Below are 19,373 nucleotides of genomic sequence, written 5' to 3'. Positions count from 1 at the left end.
CCCACATACACACACACACTCCCCCCCCACAACACACACTCTCCCCCCACACACACACACTCCCCCCCCACACACACACACACTCCCCCTCCACACCACACACACTCCCCCTCCACACACACACACTCCCCCCCACACACACACACACTCCCCCCCCACCACACACACACACTCCCCCCACACACACACACACTCCCCCCCCACACACACACACTCCCCCCCACACACATACTCCCCCCCCCCCACCTTCCCCCCCACCCCCCCCACCCCCCCACTCCTCCCAGTCCCCCCCCCACAGCCCCCCCCCACACACACACACCCCCCAACACCCCCCCCCACACACACTCCTCTCCCCCCCACACACACTCCCCCCCCACACACTCCCCCCCACAGCCACACAAAGTGGAGAACAGCGACGGACGGAAGAGACAGAAGAAAGGCCTGCTTTTTGAGCTCGCGATCGCGCACCACCACTGCCCGCCCCCACGCCCATCTTCCGCAACATGCGGACCGGGGGCAAAGAGAGCGCCAAGGGTGCAAGGGGGGGTGCAGAAAGGGGGTGAGCGGCAAGGGGGGGCGCAGAAATGGGGTGAGTGGCAAGGGGGGTGAGCGCCAAAGGGGGTGAGCGGCAAGGGGGGTGTGAGCGCCAAAGGGTCAGCGCAAGGGGGGTCAGCGGCAAGGGGGGTCAGCGCCAAAGGGGGGTCAGTGCCAAAGGGGGTGAGCGGCAAGGGGGTGAGTGCCAAAGGGGGTCAACGGCAAGGGGGGTCAGCGGCTAAGGCCGGGGTCCAGCGGGCAAGGGGGTTCAGCGACCACAAAGGGGGGTTAGCTTGCAAGGGGGGTCAGCACCAAAGGGGGGTTAGCAGCAAGGGGGGTAGCGGAAAGGGGGGTTAGCGGCAAGGGGGGTCAGCGGCAAGGGGGGTCAGCGCCTCTACGCTCGGGTCCCTGGGCTGCCCGCCCGGCGGGGGACATCGCGCAGCAGGCAGAGGAGCGGGAAGGCAGAGACACACTCACCCGTGTGCTCTGCACAAAGCGGAAGCCCCGCCCCCGGCTTCCTCTGACCTGCCTGCGACCAATCCCTGCATCCGGCCGGCATTCTAAGTCCCGCCTCCTTCATTCAAACCCATGCGGCCCTTCATCCAATCACCTAGGGCAGTATTCACTCACACAGAATACTTACCAGCTGCCGCATCCTCTTCACCGCCGTAACCGGACACATTGGGTGGGGCCGCACAGATACTCGGTGTGGGCCGCATGCGACCCGCGGGCCCGCGAGTTTGACATGCTGGGTCTACGCCCTCATCTTTCATTTGTTCATCTTATATATGCTTTCACATTAAATATTCTTTTGCAGGTTATCTGTTTTTCTGTTTTGTGTTGCTAGGAACTATTTTGTTTATTATTAATGTTTGGAAGGGTGAGGGCCCTCCCTTGTTCCCGTTCACCATCTGCGTAGCTACGTTCTTTTCTTGTTTATTTCACTGAGTGCTGCCCTACTCCAATATTGACCTAAAGACATGATTTATTGTGAGGTTGGTCCACACATTGTCATCATAGTAAGGAAATAACTTCTAAATAAAGGAGATAAAATAATTTTTATGTTAAAATATAGTTTGAGAATAATTTTTTTAATACTTACGTATTTCATGCCTCACTACATTAGAACATTATTTCTTAATAGGAGTGTAATGAACAGTTAACAATGGCAGAGAAGCATAGAGGTCAACCGTGAAGCTTTCATGTGCTTGAAATACCTATGATGTTACCATTGGTAAGGCTAGGCAATAAAACCTCTCCGTAAGGTGAAATAAGTGTAATAATATAGAATTAACGTTTTCAAAGTCAAAGACTTTGACTCCATTATTGAGTAATATTAGCAGGGCCCCTGTAGAAACAAAGGGGTTAAATGTAAACACGTTACAAGGTAAATACAGTGTAGCACTTACATGTTAAAGAATCATAGTTGTTAACTGGTCCGATTTAACCTTTACAGTGTCTTTATGACATATCTGATACGTGAATTAATCATAGTGTTTATAAGCAGAGTAAGGAGAGGTAGGATTCGTGCTACGGACTAGCAATAGGTTATAGCAAGCGTTAGCTGAGTCCTTGGGTCATTCAGCCCCCACAGCAGGGAGGAGTGCTAACCACAGAGCAAAGCAGCCAGGATGGTGTCTATCACTCTGACTGTCTCCCAAGAGGAACTCAGCATCAGGCTGTCAGTCACATCTTTGTAAGGTTTGCAGCTAATTAGTGAGCTACTCTGCAGCTGTTTACAATAGGTGTAGGTAAACTTTTGTACAAATCTCTAAATATAGGTGACCCTGGTACAGGATTTCCATAACAGCGACTGTGCCCTGTCACAGAGGTGAACAGGTGTGATGCACACACACGTTTATTTCTGCCAGCCGAGCATAATCTATTCTCTGTATGTCCTTTTACCACATACTGTATATTAATATGGTAATTACCCTTTCAGTCCCAAAAGGTCCTGCAATGCATAGGTAAGCAAGGCATTTCATGACCCTCTAGCACCAAAAGGGTTAAATGCATATATACAAATACAGTATATAGAGTATATACAGTATACCTGTGACAAAAGGCTGTCTTAATCAGGTGGAAATTATTTGCATTTTTTTAATGGGTAAAACTTCTGATGAACCGCACATGCATATACTTTTCTATAGTAAAACTAAATGGGGCCCCTCAGCCACTGAAGGATTTCAAATAAAGAAAAGTTAACACGAAACATTAACATACTTTATGCTACAAAGGAAAAAAAATTGAGTTTGAATTTCATGTTTCACAGTGTCTTCATTTCTTAGGGGTTCATGCAGTAAACGGCGGAAAGGCACTTCTCGCCACTTTTCTGCCTAAAAAGCCAATCTGCATTCAGAAAGGGGCCAGAAAGTGGCGAGATTCAAAGAAACCGCCACGCTGTATTCTAGTAGAGGCGAGTAGCTAAGCGGAGCTATTCGCCTCTCTAGAATACCGTTTCGCTGGCGGATCAGCCACGCAATAAAAAGATGGCAAGATGCTGCTCAGAGGCAGCGGATGAGTGGCGGATCGGCACTTAAAAAGAATTCAGGCCTTTTTCCTGGCTGGGATTGATGCCGGGAGTCTCCGGAGCTGATACCATTAATATCAGCACCGCCCCCCCCCCCGACATGCATCCGAGGCAGGAAAAATACATTTAAAGCCCCTTCATTACCCTAGCGGCTAACCGCTAAGGCAATGAAGGGGTTAAAGAGCCGTGCCAGGTTTATTGTGGGTAGCGGGGGTGGGTGACGGGGGTATTTGGCCCTTGGTGTTTGTTTAGGGCTTGCGGGAGGGTTGCGGGTGCACTTAACCCCTTCACGGCCGTAGCGGTTATTATGAAGGGGTTAAGGCCTCCCGCTACCCACCCGCAAGCCCTAAACAAACACCGTTGGGGCTAATACCCCCTTCACCCACCCCCACTACCCACAATAATAAAAAATACACACACCAGCCCCACACTAACTAAATAAATATATATATATATATATAACAACACCTATACCCCCCTAACATACAGTATAGTAATGGGCACAATGACTATTATCCACAAATGGATAATAGTGCAGTTGTCCATTTAAAATACATACACAACAATAAAGACATTAAATACATATAGCACTCACCCATGTCCCACTGCCACGATGAAGGCCATCCTCATCTTCATCCTGCCCATGCACCATCCACTTCTGCAAAACAGACACAAGAATTAAAACATCCAATGTAATGTCCCCTAACCCCTTAATCACCATAGCGGTTATTAACCGCTACAGTCATTAAGGGGTTAAGCCACCATCACCCACATACCCTCCCCCACTAACCCCCCCAACCACCCTCACCCACTACCCACAGGGGAGTCCTACCAAATACCCTTGGGGCCAATACCCCCTCCCCCAGCACATACAGTACAATAATGTGCCAAATAACTATTATCCACATAGGGATAATACATTATTTGGCCATTATTAAACACATTAAATACCGTAATAATGTAAAGAAAATTGTACTAACCTCATCAATAAGAAGGCTCCGTCGCCAGCATCATCCTTGGGGTCCGTTGCCAAAATAATAAATAGCCAATACATCTCAATTACAATAAAATACCAATGAACCCCTTAATCACCTTTTCTGGTACAAACCTCAAAGGTAATTAAGGGGTGAAGCCATCCTGCAATGGCAACACCACTTATGCATAACATCCTCAATGCATTAAAAACCAATTTCCTACACAAATCTCAATTAATCATTCAATCTGAAGCCTCAAATGCCACTTAAAACATTGCATTTACAGTGTATACATGTAGAATAACATGTAAACTACATGTACACGCTGCAAATCAATGTTAACAATACAGTAATCCAACTCAAATAGCCTGACATCACAAGAAGTATATTATGTCAGCAAATAAAGTCACCATCAATGAATTAACAGACATGAATTACATCCCTAAACAATTAAAATACCATCCATACCAATTACACAATTAACTATAGCTATCGTAACAGAGAACAAGTTCAAAACATACAAAAAAGGACACCAACAATTAAAATATACTATAGCAAGCCTCTCCATAACCTACAGTACAGCATAAAGCCTAAAACTTACATCTCTCTAATAATAAAATACATTTAACACACATCTATGCATAGCAGCATAGCCACAATCATTTACAATACAGAAAATAAAGCTTGAACAACACTATCATTTCTTACCCTGTATGTATATATCTCTGTAGACATACATACATACATACATACATACAGTGGCAAGAAATGATATGCATAAAAAAAATGAATACATGAAAAAGCAAAAAAAAACACAGTTACATTAAATACATTTCTTTATTTAACTTACCATTACTTGCCCCCACCGACTCCCGTTGATCAGCTTACTCACGAACCAATCCACGAACAGGAGGAACCCATAAAATAAAAAACCATAAAATAATAAACATTAAAATAATAAAACACGACAATCCAGGGGTCTTCTAGTTGAAATCCATCTTCATCTGTATTCTTCTACCTTCTTCCGGGGTCTTCTAGCCGTCCGGTGCCACGCCCTGGTCTTCTTTCTTCAGAGGAGGTCCTTCCTCCTCGGCGTCTGGCTTCAAAATGAGATGACATAGGCTTTTAAAGGCCTATGACGTCACATTTTCGTCATATGGTTCCCACGGCCCTGATTGGGCCGTGAAAACCATGTGTTTTGGCCGATGTAAAAAAAAATGATGACGTCACTTAAAGGCAATGACAGCACAGCCAATCAGAATGGCTTTGCTGCAATTGCCTTTAAGATGACGTCATGAAAAGACACATGGCCGGACTCACATGGTACGGCAGCCAATCAGAGCGTGGAAAGTCTATCCCTACTCTGATTGGTTCAAGTACCATGTGACAGAGGCTTGGGGGAGAAAGGATGTGACGTCATTGAAAGCCTCTGTCACATGGTACCTTAGTGTTCCTGTAAGGTAAGGAACGAGTCTTTTTTGATGTGTGTGTTTTATTCATAGTGTAGATGTGCAGAGGGTCTCCGGAGCAGAAACGTTTTTGTTTTAGGTCCGGGGACCCCCTGCACCCCGAGATACAGGCCCCTTTAGGGGGTGCCGGTATCCCTCTGCTTTGTTTACATGCCGCGGTCACGTGATCGGGACCTTTAATGCAGAGGGATACCGGCACCTCATAAAGGGGGCTGTATCTCGGGGAGCAGGGGGTCCCCCGACCTGAAACCAATGCGGTTCAGCTCCGGAGACCCCCTGCACATGTACACAATGAATAAAAGTTGTTTTAAAAATAATTTTTATTGTGTTGATGTTTGCGCCGAGAGAGCAGCGGATCTCTCACGGCTGCAAACACAACTCGGCAGGGGACGGCTTCTCGGCAGTTTCTCGCCAGGCAGCCGTCCCGCCACCGGTTACACGACATTTCATCAAATGGTGGTGGCTAATTCATTCGCCAGGGATTCGCCCCTTACAGCATACAGCCAGTTTAACACGCCAAAAACATGGCTAATTGCTAAACTGGCTAATGCATTTTTCCGCCGCTTACTGCATGAACCCCTTAGTGTTCTTTCTCTGTGCCTAAAAATTATACTGTAAATCAAATACTGTCTTAATTACTTAAGCACAAAAATGTTGTACACGTGCCATTGAGGAAAATATGCCAATCTTCTTTGCCAGTATTGCTTTTTTCACCATCATATACAGTACCAACAAACATTTGACTTAAAGGAAGACATTTTAGTTTGGTTTGATTATCCACATAATATGTTTAAAATATATAATTTACTTTTTTATGATATTATACTTGACAATGGCCTTGAGGAACCTGGACGCTTGACTGTCAATACAAATTGAAGAACTAAACTTGGAAGGAACAACCCATCCTGCAGACTCTCATTACAGAGTCCAGCAATACTAAACTCCAGGTACAGTATAGAATACCTGAACAAAACCAATAAAACCAAGATGAACAACTTAATGGTAACAATGCACGAGCATCTAAGCTCTTCTGGAGACAAGGCAATAGTCATGCAGTAAGGTTAATGACAAATGTAGTAAACTGTAGCAAAATAGTATAAGCACACAAACTAATATAACAAATAAGACTAATTAACTAATGGGATGAATACAGTAAACAATACAAAATATAACACTAAGTTAAATACAGTATTGCAATTGCAAACAGGGCTCATGTCACATTACTGAATACACAGACTGTGTAGGTAACGCAAACACACATGGATTTAATCTACTCCTTCTATGAGTACAGGAGAAAGCTTCAGAAAAAGACGAGAGGAGACTGAGTGACCTAGAATGGAGATCAGAGGAGGGGCACTCTGTGACGTAGAAGGGCGTGACTCTGACTCCAGCTTGAGCCAGTCACATAGCTGGGGCGGGGTTCTAGCTTTCGCGCCAAACCCCTGCAGAACTTTGCAAAACGTGCCACATGTTGCAAGCAGCACCTGCACTCTCCAGCATTGGCGGGTGACACCCCCTTAGTTCATGTAACTCACGTGGCGCATTCCCGGGCAAGGGAACCTCCATTTTGAGCGCAGTCCGTTCTCTGACCCCACAGGAGCCGCGATTCTTAAGGGAATCCATTTCCTGTGTTCTCTGCGGCATATATATTAGCAGTCTACCAAGAGTTGGTTGTACACCAGGGTAGCAAAGCTCCATCTCGATACGCTGCACATGATTACAGTCCATTACAAGCACTCTGTGGTTCCATAGTCTGGCTACTTGCTAGTAGTACTCTGGGCTTCTTGTAGAAGAGGTTCAGGCACCTAGTACATCAGTCACATCTCCTAAGACACTCCCTATGCAGTATCCTTATGCCACCCCACTCAGCTGCCAGTATTGCAGACCCTCTCCAGAGGTCTCTGGGACTTAATTAACCAAAGCTCCTCCTTTAGGCATCCCGACTACCTGCCTCAGGGCGACTTAGAACAGCAATAGCCTTCTTGTCTGTAGACCATTCACCCGATAGGGCAGTCTAGGCCATAGTTCTTTGCGGGGAGCGATATCCCCCTGACTACATCTAGCCTCCCTCCTTCAATAGACTTGTTCTGGAGGCGTACCCTGATACTTTCAGCTTTATTTCGCTGAAAGCCTGTCATGTTTGGTAAACAGATCTCAGCAGCGCCTCCAAATGTAACGGTGTTGCCCCCCCCCCTCAATCGCAGATAGGGTCCGTTACGGGGTGTGTGTGGTGCATACCTGCTGGTAACAAGAGGGCTGAGTCATCCGCGATGACTTTGGGGCACATGAACAGACTTCTGGGGTCCATATCCCCCATAATACTTAGCAGTGCTGTGTCTCCATCTTATACCACGACTTACTGCCAGGAGAAGGGCAGATTAGTAGTCATGGGTGACCCTGCTACATGAGTATAAATCAAGTTGTGTGGATACCTGTTCTCTTGTCTTGAGTTGAGATGGTGAGGCATGAAGGGTCTAAGTAGGGATCCTTTTGATATGCACGTTCTCAGTAAAATGTTAATTGAGACCCGTCGCACAATGATACCAGTTTCACATCCGTATCAATATCTTGTACTTTTATTAAGCAGACAGATATACTGTATGTAGCACAATGTTTAAGAGTTTAAGCCCCTTTGTCATGTGAAAATGGTGAACACTCCAAGCTCATACCTAAACTTTGCTTTGTAAGAGGATTTCAATGACACCAAACATGATTGGTTAGGTCCAACACATGGTGACGTGTTATATTTTGACAACATTCACTCATGTCAGGGACCCAAATGCATAAGCTGCATACCTCATAGATGCAGTCTGTACCCTAAAAATGTTTCAGTGTGGGTAATTTTAAGACTCTTTGTTCACCAAGCATTCATCTTCTTATATGGTAGGAAACAAGGGAAGTGTGGACTGAAACCCAGTCCTCTCAGGAACAGATGTAGCCAGGGATACCCTAGCCTGGCTGTTACGGAATAGCGTCAGCTCTACACCCTAGCCTGTTATAGTGAGTCTTTACAAAGGCTCAGCCAGCCAGGATATTGCTTTGGTCCCACTAACAGTAAGGGAATTCAACAATGAGGGCACAAAAACGGAACAATCCTAATCTAAACGCACTAGGAGGTAGCCAGCTAGCAATCAGACTATGAGGGAGGGTCCACCCAAGAGCGTATTCTTCTTATACAGGTGCAATCTCCCACTATTCCTGGTAATCACAGAGTCAAACCAACTTTCGGACCAGCATGTGATTTCTGGGGGGAAATTAAATCTGTGCAAACTTTTGAGGACACAGAGATTCCATAAATCACACTGGCACAGAAATGGTTAATCAATGATAAAAAAATACACTAAGTGTAACTAATGTGGTTGGTAGCCACTGCGCACATGGACGACAATCAGTCAGGCAAGCAAGCTATAAAATTAAAGGTTTAATAGGAAAGGTACAGAACAAAAAGAACTACAATACAGACAACAATTGGTTAAAATAAAAGGGGTACCAAACAGACAAACCTAGCCCTTACAAGTATAGTGGAACTTGGTAGATGGCTTGTTGGTGGAGATGGGAAGGGTTCTAGGGTATGGAGAGGCTGCAGGGCTGTGGGCTCAGCCTTTACTACGTGAGCTCTGCTGCCTTCCATCACAATGGCATACCCCAGCACTGGGGAAAGAAAGCTGTGGACCGGTGCAAAGCTAACATCGATCTGCTGCAGCTGCCCGCTTCTCCAGAGCCGCAGTAAAATGCTTTTTTTGTTTTTTCTTCATGTGTGTATGTTATGTAGCCCCTTAGCCCATAACTAAGGGAAACTACCCATGCTGCCGTTACTTGCGTGGCTAACAAGAGGCCTAAGCCTCCGCTGCTGGGAACCTGGAGTGGTCTTATCTCCTTGATTTCAGCGCCTTCATCTGAGAAGGATCCTTGTGTAGCAGGATAGCCCATCCCAGGACCCAATACAACCAGTAAATACACACACAGATATATATATATATATATATATATATATATATATATATATATATATATATATATATATATATATATATATATATATATATATATATATATATATAGTGTTTACTGACAACATGATAATAATATAACAATACCATGCAATATAACACACCATACAGTAATATAACACAGAGTGAATGTCCTCCAAAGTACCTAGGGTGCGTGGCAACAATATCCTGGGCTTCCTTCCCCAAATGAGAGTCAGTCCCAACCAAGCGTAGGGAGTAGCGCTACCCCTGGGACCGTTGGTGCACTTTACCTCCCCGGGCCCTCCTGTACCCAGGTACCGCAGAGTAACACACGGGTTCCATTGTCTGCCCGGACAACGTATGTCTGCCCGGTCTTTTTCCTGTCCGCAGGTGTCCGCCTCTGAGGGAACTCCAGCTGGAGTGTGCCCCTATGACTGTCTCTTTAAGGGGTCTGCGGTCTGGTCCCAGACCACAGGCCGTGTGCACCACTGTAAGCTACTGGGGAAGCGTCCATATCTATGGGCCTTCACTGCAGCAGCCACAAACTACACGTGCTCAGGCCTAGCTGGGGCCTATGAGGCAATCTGGCCTAGTCCAGGGAAGCACTGTTCCCTGGACACTACCTACTTCATTGTGTACCCTCCTCCAACTGAGCACGAGGTGCCTAGCGCACCAAATGTATCTTATTCTCCTCTCGGGATTCCGACAGCCCTATTGGCTTCGGTCTTCCACGTGATGAGCAGCCCCTGGGGCTGCTGGGACTAGTAGTCCCGTACGGAGCCTAGTAATGGCTGCCGCAACTCCTAACTGTCTGCGCATGTTCACAAACATAGAAGATGTCCACCACGACCTAAGGGTTCTCTGTGCATGCGCCAGCTACCATTGGACCTGCGCAATGCCTAAGATGGTGGCCTCAGCCGTTTCCCCGCAGCAAGCCGCATATAGCAGGAGCCTCCCCCTTCCCCGTGCCCGCATCGGAGGTATGGAGTGGGGAGAGGGGGGGGGGCAAGGGGGACCTGGCTACAGTTATAAACCTCTTTTAATTGCTAAGGCAGAGACCATTTTCTTAGATTCACATCTCTTGAAGAGAACATGTATCAAGGGGCTCATATCTAGGCTCCAGGGTATAAATTAGCACATCTAAAGGGTCAGAGATACATCTGTGTTATTTTCTTGTGGCTCAGCAAGCTGTGTGTTCCAATGAAGAACTGTATGGAAAGCCTATGTTTGCAAAACACAACTAGCTTAAAAGGTAACTTACAACTCCATCAGATGGTACATTTTAAAAAGAGGGTTGAATGAAATCTGTCATGAAATTTTACCTTTATCACATTGCCCCATTGGAGCTATTGGAAATAAGATCCAATTATTTAATTTGCCTATATAAAATATACAGTACTTGAATTTGTTTCTGCATATTGGTACTGTACAGTACATACCAAGGTTATTTATCCATGTTTTACATTTTAACACTAATTAAAATCATTCTAGATTTCTCTAAATAATTAGCTATTTAATTGGGGTTTTAAATATGTTGCTACCGATGAAAAAAAGGAACACAACTTCAATAATATTTATTGCACTATAATAAATAGTGCCACTGAGTATGCTAGCAGTCTCAGAACTGTCCCTAATTACCTAAATGGATCCGGCACTACCTTAACATTATCCCTAGCCAGGCCATTCGTCCCCAGGGGAACAATGACATCTACCTCTCCCTCCTGTCTTGCCGCCTAAAGGCCAGGTCCTCGCTGGCTACTGCAGCGCCTGCAGTGGCGGACGCTGCAGGGACAAGTACAGCCTGACAATGGGGCCGGGGCCGCTGCGAGGGGGGGCCGCCGTGCTGCGCCGACAGAAACTCCTGCTCTCAAGAAAATTGAGATCAGGATTCGCGACGGAGCACTAGGCCACCCCCCCGGCGGTTCAGCCAATGATGGCGAAACTGCCTGGTGATGTCACGGCCGTGCCCCCGTCACTCCCCTGCCACGCCCCCGTCTTTCCCCCTGCAGCTCACTGCAGACCGGAGAATTTGGCTGCATGCGCCGCCTGCCTCGCCGATGCACGTGCAGCGCAGGCAGCGTGGCCGCAGCCTAACAATTCCTAGAATGCACCTCCTATCTGAACTCTATCTCTGGGTAGGCACCTAGACTCCACCTTTCCCTCAGAAATGTCCCAAATGTATATCGCTTTCAAAGACATCCCTCTGCAGGAATTTCCTCCCATTTTCTTGATTGTGTGCTTATTAATTCCAGAAACCCCCACCACCTCTTCAACTGTAGTACTGTAGGTGATTCTGTGGTACAGCTCTGCTCTACTAGTGCAGCATACTGTAGGAGTTATGCATTGACACTGATTGATTCCAATGATTGTGGAATGTGCCTGTAACCCTCACCCTCCAAGAGCCCACCGTAGTCCAGAACGCAGTCCTCTTGGGAGGCCTCGAATACAGCGTTGCCTCTGAGTTGTTTCCTGTGTGGGGCAAGAGTTTACAGATATCACCCCTATTTCAGCCATGCTCACACTTTAGCACATAGTAAATCAACATACTGTATTAAAACAAAATTAGGAATTTCTTCACAAAGCCTAATCGCAGCATATTCTTACTATGCCTAATGTTTAAAGCCTTTTGGTTCAGTGGCAGAACTACCATTTGTGCAGCCGCCTTCAACTGCTCTAGGGTCCACCACCTTTAGGAACCAATCCTCCACATACTGGAATGCAGATTCTGCACTTATTTTAGCAGTCAGCACAGCATTCCGGCATTTCTATGGCCCTCCTCTCTGCACACACCCTCCCCAGGCTCTGTGGTGCAGGTCCACAGGGCCGCCGACATGGGGGGACAACCGGGACATGGTGTCCCAGGTCTAGTGTTTGCGAGGGGGCCCGGCCAGCGCTGCAATTTGGGCCCGAGCTCTGTCAGGCACGGCTGCAGGTCTTCTCGTGGCCAGGCCTCAGCTCTACCTCAGCTGCAGGCTTACTCTGTCCCACGCCGAGCTTCCAACACTGACACGCGATAGGCCTCTCTGGCATCAGCTCACCGGAAGTAAGCTTGGCCCAGCTTCAGGAGTGCACCAGCTTGAGAGGGAGGCCCATCACATGCCTGTGTTGGAAGCCGCCGGGCCCCCTGCAGACACCGGGCCCGGACTGATCATCCACAAAGTAAGTCTGTTTTTTAATATGTATTGGGGGTGGGGGGTGTATTTGTTATATGTATTGGGGCTTTTTTTAGATGCATTGGGGCTTTTTTTGATGTATTTTGTTTTTTATGTATTTTTTTTATATGTATTGTTTTTTTTATATGCATTGGGGCTTTTTTCTCCATCAAGGATTCCCTTAATTTATGCCATTTAATTGGTAAGTTACCGGTTTATTCTTGTTTCCCAAATGCATAACCTTACATTTATCTGTATTATATAATTTCAGTTAAGAAAAGGTTGGTACGACACTAAAACAGTCTGGTACCCCAAATCTTTACGTGGAAAAACTCCCTTACCTTTGAAAAAGTATGTTTTGTTTTCCTTTTTATAAGGACTTCTCACCTCCTAAACTTTCCAAGTGTAGGAAATGTGCTGTGATAATCTCTGCTTGATGGGATACAACATGGTATAACATAATCAAATAATGTTGACATTCCAGTCTGATGATGCTACTTGGAAGGAAAACAAATGAGCAGAGACATGTGGGGATTCTGGGAGAAATAACCACAGAACCTGCCTGATAGATTTGCAATCTGTAAATCTTGAATTATTTATTAGTCAGTAGATTTTGAGGTTTGTTTGGGGGGGAGGGAATTAAGATATAACTTAATATGATGTGTTTAATTTAAAGTTGATTTTGCATGGGATTGCAGCTTTAAGTGACCAGTATAAGGGGAATCTTAACAGCATTGCAAATATATAGGGGGCTCTGCACTAAGCTCAATGGCTTTGCGTTCTGATGTTCCAAAAATGCACACCCGATAAAAAAGTGAGGCCGGGGACGCGATTCACTAAGGCCTTGAGCCCATTTTTTAATGTACCTGCTCAAAATAGCTTAAAACAGCCACAGCGTACGGGTTGCTTTTTTTCCCCCTGCTAGCGTTCTTAACCTTTACGTACTCTAGCTGATAGAAAAAAAAGCCGCATGTAACATTTGCTTGGAGATTCTGTATCTCCATGCAAGACTGTTACAGGCGATCCTCCACTAAATAAATACATTTTAATAATAGTGTACATGAGCAGGGGGTCTCAGGAGCTGAACCGCATTGGTTTCAGGTCCGAGCACCTCCTACTTCAGGAGATACAGGCCCGGTTATGGGGTGCGGGTATCCCCTGCACTTTAAAGCTCCGCGTCACGTGACCAGGACATTTAAATTCTGCAGGGGATACCGGCACCCCATAAAGGGGCCGGTATCTCCTGAAGTAAGGGGTCCCCGAGGCTGAAACCAATGCGGTTCAGCTCAGGAGACCCCCTGCACATCCACACTAGTATTAAAACACACATAACAATAAATAATAATTCATTACCGTAGCGGCTATCCGCTATGGTAATGAAGCTGCATTAATGTACATTTTAATAATAGTGTGGAGGAGCAGGGGTCCCCTGAGCTGAACCGCAAATTTCTGCCTCAGAGACCCCCTGCTTCCTGAGTTACAGGCCCCGGTATGGGCATCAGAGGCCAATGTCGCCGCCATCTTTATAGCGTCCAAAACGCGACGTGGGCTCTATAAAGATGGCGGCGACACTGGCACCGATGCCCCAAACCGGGGCCTGTAACTCGGGAAGCAGGGGTCCCTGAGGCAGAAATCAATGCGATTCAGCTCAGGGGACCCCCTGCTCCCGCACACTATTAATAAAAATACATTAAAGCAGCTTCATTACCTTAGTGGCTATCCACTAAGGCAATGAAGGGGTTAAGGCACAATAGCACGTTTATTGGGGACAATTGCCCCCAATAAACATAGCAATATACAACACACATCCCCCCCGCCCCCTAACACATACAATACTGTAATGGGCAAAAAAACTATTATCCACATATGGATATCCAATAATAATGCATTTGCCCAGTTTAAATACATATACATTACAATAAATACAGTCAATATATATTACACTTACCTTTTACAGGCACACACGATGAAGGCCGTCTTCATCCTCATCTTCATCCTGCCCATGTCCCTCTGGTGCTGCAAAACATACACAAGAATAAAAACAGCCAATGTAATGTCCTCTACCCCCTTAATCACCTTAGCGGTTATTAACCACTACAGTCATTAAGGGGTTAACCCACTGTCACCCACCACTCGGGAGGCCTACATACCCTCCCCCACTACCCCCCCACCCCGTGAGGCCTAACCACCCTAACCCACTACCCAGCCGGGAGGCCTACCCACATAACCTGGGGGCCAATACCCCCTCCCCCCACCCCCAGTACCCACAATAAAAACAATACACTTTAATACCCCAGGCCCAAGGGAGTCCCCGGTGGGCCTCATGGGTCACCTCACAGACCTACAGGTGCCCAGCACCATGTTTCACACAGGGTCTGGAGGCCTGTTGGTGGTTCCCGCCAGGCGCCATGGTCCACCAGGTGGTCTCCATAGGTCACCGTGGGCCACAATGGAGTCTCCAAGGTAGGCCGGCAGATGTCTGGTAGGCCCCGGGCCAGACCCACAGGTGTCTGAGGGGCCTCGGGTGGTTCCCACAGGGGTCTGGGGACCCACGGGTGGTCCCTACGGGTACGCGGTGCCCCCACAGATGTGGGGCCACCGGTTCTTCCCCGCAGGTGTCCCCCGTGGACCTGGCAGCTTGGTACCAGTGAGAAGCCCGAGGATACCTCAGGTGGTCTCCAGACGTCTCTCGCAGACCAAAAAGAACCAACCCTGTATGTAAAAAAAAAAAAACGGACCTATACATTAAATACATTAACCCCCCCACCCCAACACATACAGTACAATAATGTGCAAAATAGCTATTATCCAGATATGGATAATAGATTATTTGCCCATTATGAAACACATAAAACATGCATAAATCAAAACATGAATTTTTTATCTTAAAATCACCACATTGCATGTTATAATAAATCCAGCAGCAATTGTAAATATAAACCAACAAACCAGCAGCTACACAAATGTATATGAAATGTCACACAATTGCATTGAGTGTGTACATGATGCAATTAATCTGTGCATCATGTAACACTATGCAAAATATATGTAACAATAAAATACACTATGAACAATGTCCCCTAACCACCAATGCCCTCATGAAAATCAAATAGAAACTAAGCAACATCAATACATTTACCATCAATCAATTAATCCATTTCCTAAACCAATTACAATACAATACAAATACAAAGACAAAGAGAAAAACAGCACAAAAAACCTCATGGTGTAATAGATTTAAAAGTATTTATAACTTAAAAGGTAAGTATTGCACGTACATCAAAAAAGATAATTAACAGCATGACATGTTAGGGACATGTTACCACTAGGCAGACTGCGACCCTGGAACGCGCCGATAACAGGATCAGGTCTCCCTCCTCCGTTTTTGAGGGCTGGATGGATGCTCTCTCCACTTCAATTGGAGCCCTCACTGCGTAGTGAGGATATGACCGCCGCTGCTGTACAGAGGACGATTCCCCTTTCCGGCTCACCGCACGTGTGCTGATGACGTCATCAAGTGGATTTTATTGTAACATGCAATGTTGTGATTTTAATCTATTTAATTAATTTTTTTACATACAGGGTTGGTTCCTTTTGGTCTGCAAGAGACCTCTGGAGACCACCTGCGGTATCCTCGGGCTTCTCACGGGTACCAGGCTGCCGGGTCCACGGGGGATACCTGCGGGGAAGAACCAGTGGCCCCACATCTGTGGGGGCACCGCAGACCCGTAGGGACCACCCGTGGGTCCCCAGACCCCCGTGGGAGCCACCCAAGGCCCCTCAGACACCTGTGGGTCTGACCCAGGGCCCACCAGACATCCGCAGGCCTACCGTGGAGACCCCATTGTGGCCCACGGTGACATTCGGAGACCACCTTGTGGACCATGGCGCCTGGCGGGAACCACCAACAGGCCTCCAGACCCTGTGTGAAACATGGTGCTGGGCACCTGCAGGTCTGTGAGGTGACCCGTCAGGCCCACCGGGGACTCCCGTGGGCCTGGGGTATTAACCCTATATGTAAAAGAATAAATCATGTATTTATGGGGGGGCACAGGGGGTGGGTTATGTATTTAATAAATATAATGATGTTTATTGTGGGGCAGTGTATTGTTTTTATTGTGGGTACTGGGGGTGGGGGGAGGGGGTATTGGCCCCAAGGGTATGTGGGTAGGCCTCCCAGCTGGGTAGTGGGTGAGGGTGGTTAGGCCTCACAGGATGGGGGGGTAGTGGGGGAGGGTATGTAGGCCTCCCGAGTGGTGGGTGAGGGTGGGTTAACCCCTTAATGACTGTAGTGGTTAATAACCGCTAAGGTGATTAAGGGGTCAGGGGACATTACATTGGCTATTTTTATTCTTGTGTATGTTTTGCAGCACCGGAGGGACATGGGCAGGATGAAGATGAGGATAAAGATGGCCTTCATCGTGGGTGCCTGTTAAAGGTAAGTGTAATATGTTTTTACTGTATTTATTGTAATTTATATGTATTTAAAATGGGCAGATGCATTATTATCCATATGTGGATAATAGTAATTTTGCCCATTACTGTATTGTATGTATTAGGGGGGTGTATTTAGTTATAAATATTGTTTATTATTTTTGGAGGCGCAACATTGGTACCGCAGGCCCGCGGGGACCCCAGGATGGCCGCGGGAACCCCCGGACTCCCGCGGGGCCCCTCGCACTCCCGCGAGGACCCCGCTTGGTGAGCCGGGGACCCCCGGACCCCCGCAGGTTTAGCCGGGGACACCCGTGTGACCCCCGGGCTCCCTCGGGGACCCTCGCAGGGTCAGCTGGGGACACCCGCCGGCCTGTTGTATGGGTTTTGTGCATGCAAAAATGTAAAGCAATAATTTTTTCTAAATCCAGCTTTTTTTGCGTCTACTTTGAGCTGATGTGTTCTGTTGAACGCAACTTTCGCGTACGCTAAGGTTGCGTTGCTCAGTGCATCCCGCTTAAGGGCAGAATTTAACGCAAACAGGGTAACGAACAAGCAAAGTTGGACTTAGAAAAAATTCCAGAAAAAAAGTTAGTTTTGCGCGCAAAGTGCCTGTTTGCGTTGCTTAGTGCATCGTGTTCAGCGCAACATCACGTTCTAAGAGCACTTTGCACTCTAAAAGTGACTTAACGGAGCTTAGTGCATGACCCCCATAGTCTCAATGAGTATAGGTTTGTGGTTCCCTTTCCCCCTTAATTACAGAGTTGATTGTGCTAGCTGAGTATGCCCAGTAGAAGGGAGCAATACACAACTGCTTAAATGTTTCTTATACTTCATAAAAATGTTACATTAAATGTTTTAGACAATATACTAGAAATCCTCCAAGTTTTCAGTGTGTTAACTATCCTTTTTTCATTAATATATCAATTTATTTTACTCTGGATCGCTACACTTTGTTGCAGTTCCTTTAATACCGGAAAGAGTGAAATAGATTTGTTGGATACGATGTTATAATAAAGTAAGAAGTGGTTAAATGCTTTTATTGGATAAAGTACAATATCAATATGATTTATATGCTTTCACTGATATAAATAATTAAAATGAGATAAATAAGATATAAGCAGAATCTTTATGCTCTGACTTAATATACTGTATCACAGTTAGGAATCTGTTAAATGCTTTCATTAGATACAATATAACATGTGAGGGCTACATGATTTGTTTTTTCTTACTAAACATAGTATGATAGAGCACGTGTGCGCCCCCTGGGGGGGGCACAACATATATTAAGTGGGGTGCAGAGGACCGGGGGAGCGGTAGAAGAGGAGGACGGTAGCAGGAGAAGAGGAAGGAGGGCTGGCAGAGGAGTTGGACAGTGGGAGCGAAGCAGGGTGGCAGAGGAGGATGACTGGGGAGGAGCACACCCCAGTGGTCCATCCCAGTAAGTCTTCACTGACTTCTGGTGTCTGCCGCCAGCTATAGTGCTCTCCTCCCCTGCTGTCCTCCTCTGCTGCCCTGTTGGCCCTCCAACCTCTTCTTCCGTTGCCATCCTCCACTGCCACCGCCCTGCTCCACTCCAGCGGTTCTCCTCTCCCACTGTCCTCCTCCACCTCAGCCAGGTAGGCATTGTTGAGGCGGTGAGAGGAGGAGCAGCGGGTGTGAAGAAGAAGGGGTGAGAAGACAGGGACGAGGGGGTTAGAGGAGGAGAGGGATGAGAGGAGGAGGAGAGGGGTGAGAGGATGAGATTAGGAGAAGGGTGAGCGGAGATGAGGAGAGGGGGTGAGAGAGGAGGAGAGGGAATGAGAGAGGAGGAAGGGATGAGAGAGATAGAGGAGGGGTGAGAGAGAGGATAAGGAGGAGGGGTTGAGAGGATGAGAGGGTGAGAGGATGAGGATGGAGGGCGAGAGAGAGAGGATAAAGAGGGGGTGAGAGGGTGATGAAGGGTGAGAGAGAGGATAAGGAGGGAGGTTTATACTACTACACTGATTTATTTAAAAAAAATATTTAATGTTTTGCTGTTTTAACAGCAGGGGGTTCCTGGCAGTCCCATTCAAACTGAATGGGACTGCCAGGGACCCCTGCTGTGTTAATCCGATGGGCCATTAGTCTCTGCAGAAATGTCACTGAAATGTTGCAGCATGTACCCAGCATGTACCTGGGTCTTGTTGGTGATATGTTGGTGATAGCCCCTGACTTTCCAAGGCAAGTTTTAGAATACTTGTCGGCACACCTGTATATTCGCGGCTAAACCGCCGTGACCAAATGTCCTAGACTGGCCTAGGTCACCCTGTGGTTCCACGGCCCTGGGT

This window comes from Ascaphus truei, chromosome 3, assembly GCF_040206685.1.
Source record: "Ascaphus truei isolate aAscTru1 chromosome 3, aAscTru1.hap1, whole genome shotgun sequence".
NCBI classification, from domain to species: Eukaryota; Metazoa; Chordata; class Amphibia; order Anura; family Ascaphidae; genus Ascaphus; species Ascaphus truei.
Note: the sequence above shows the minus strand (reverse complement) of the source record.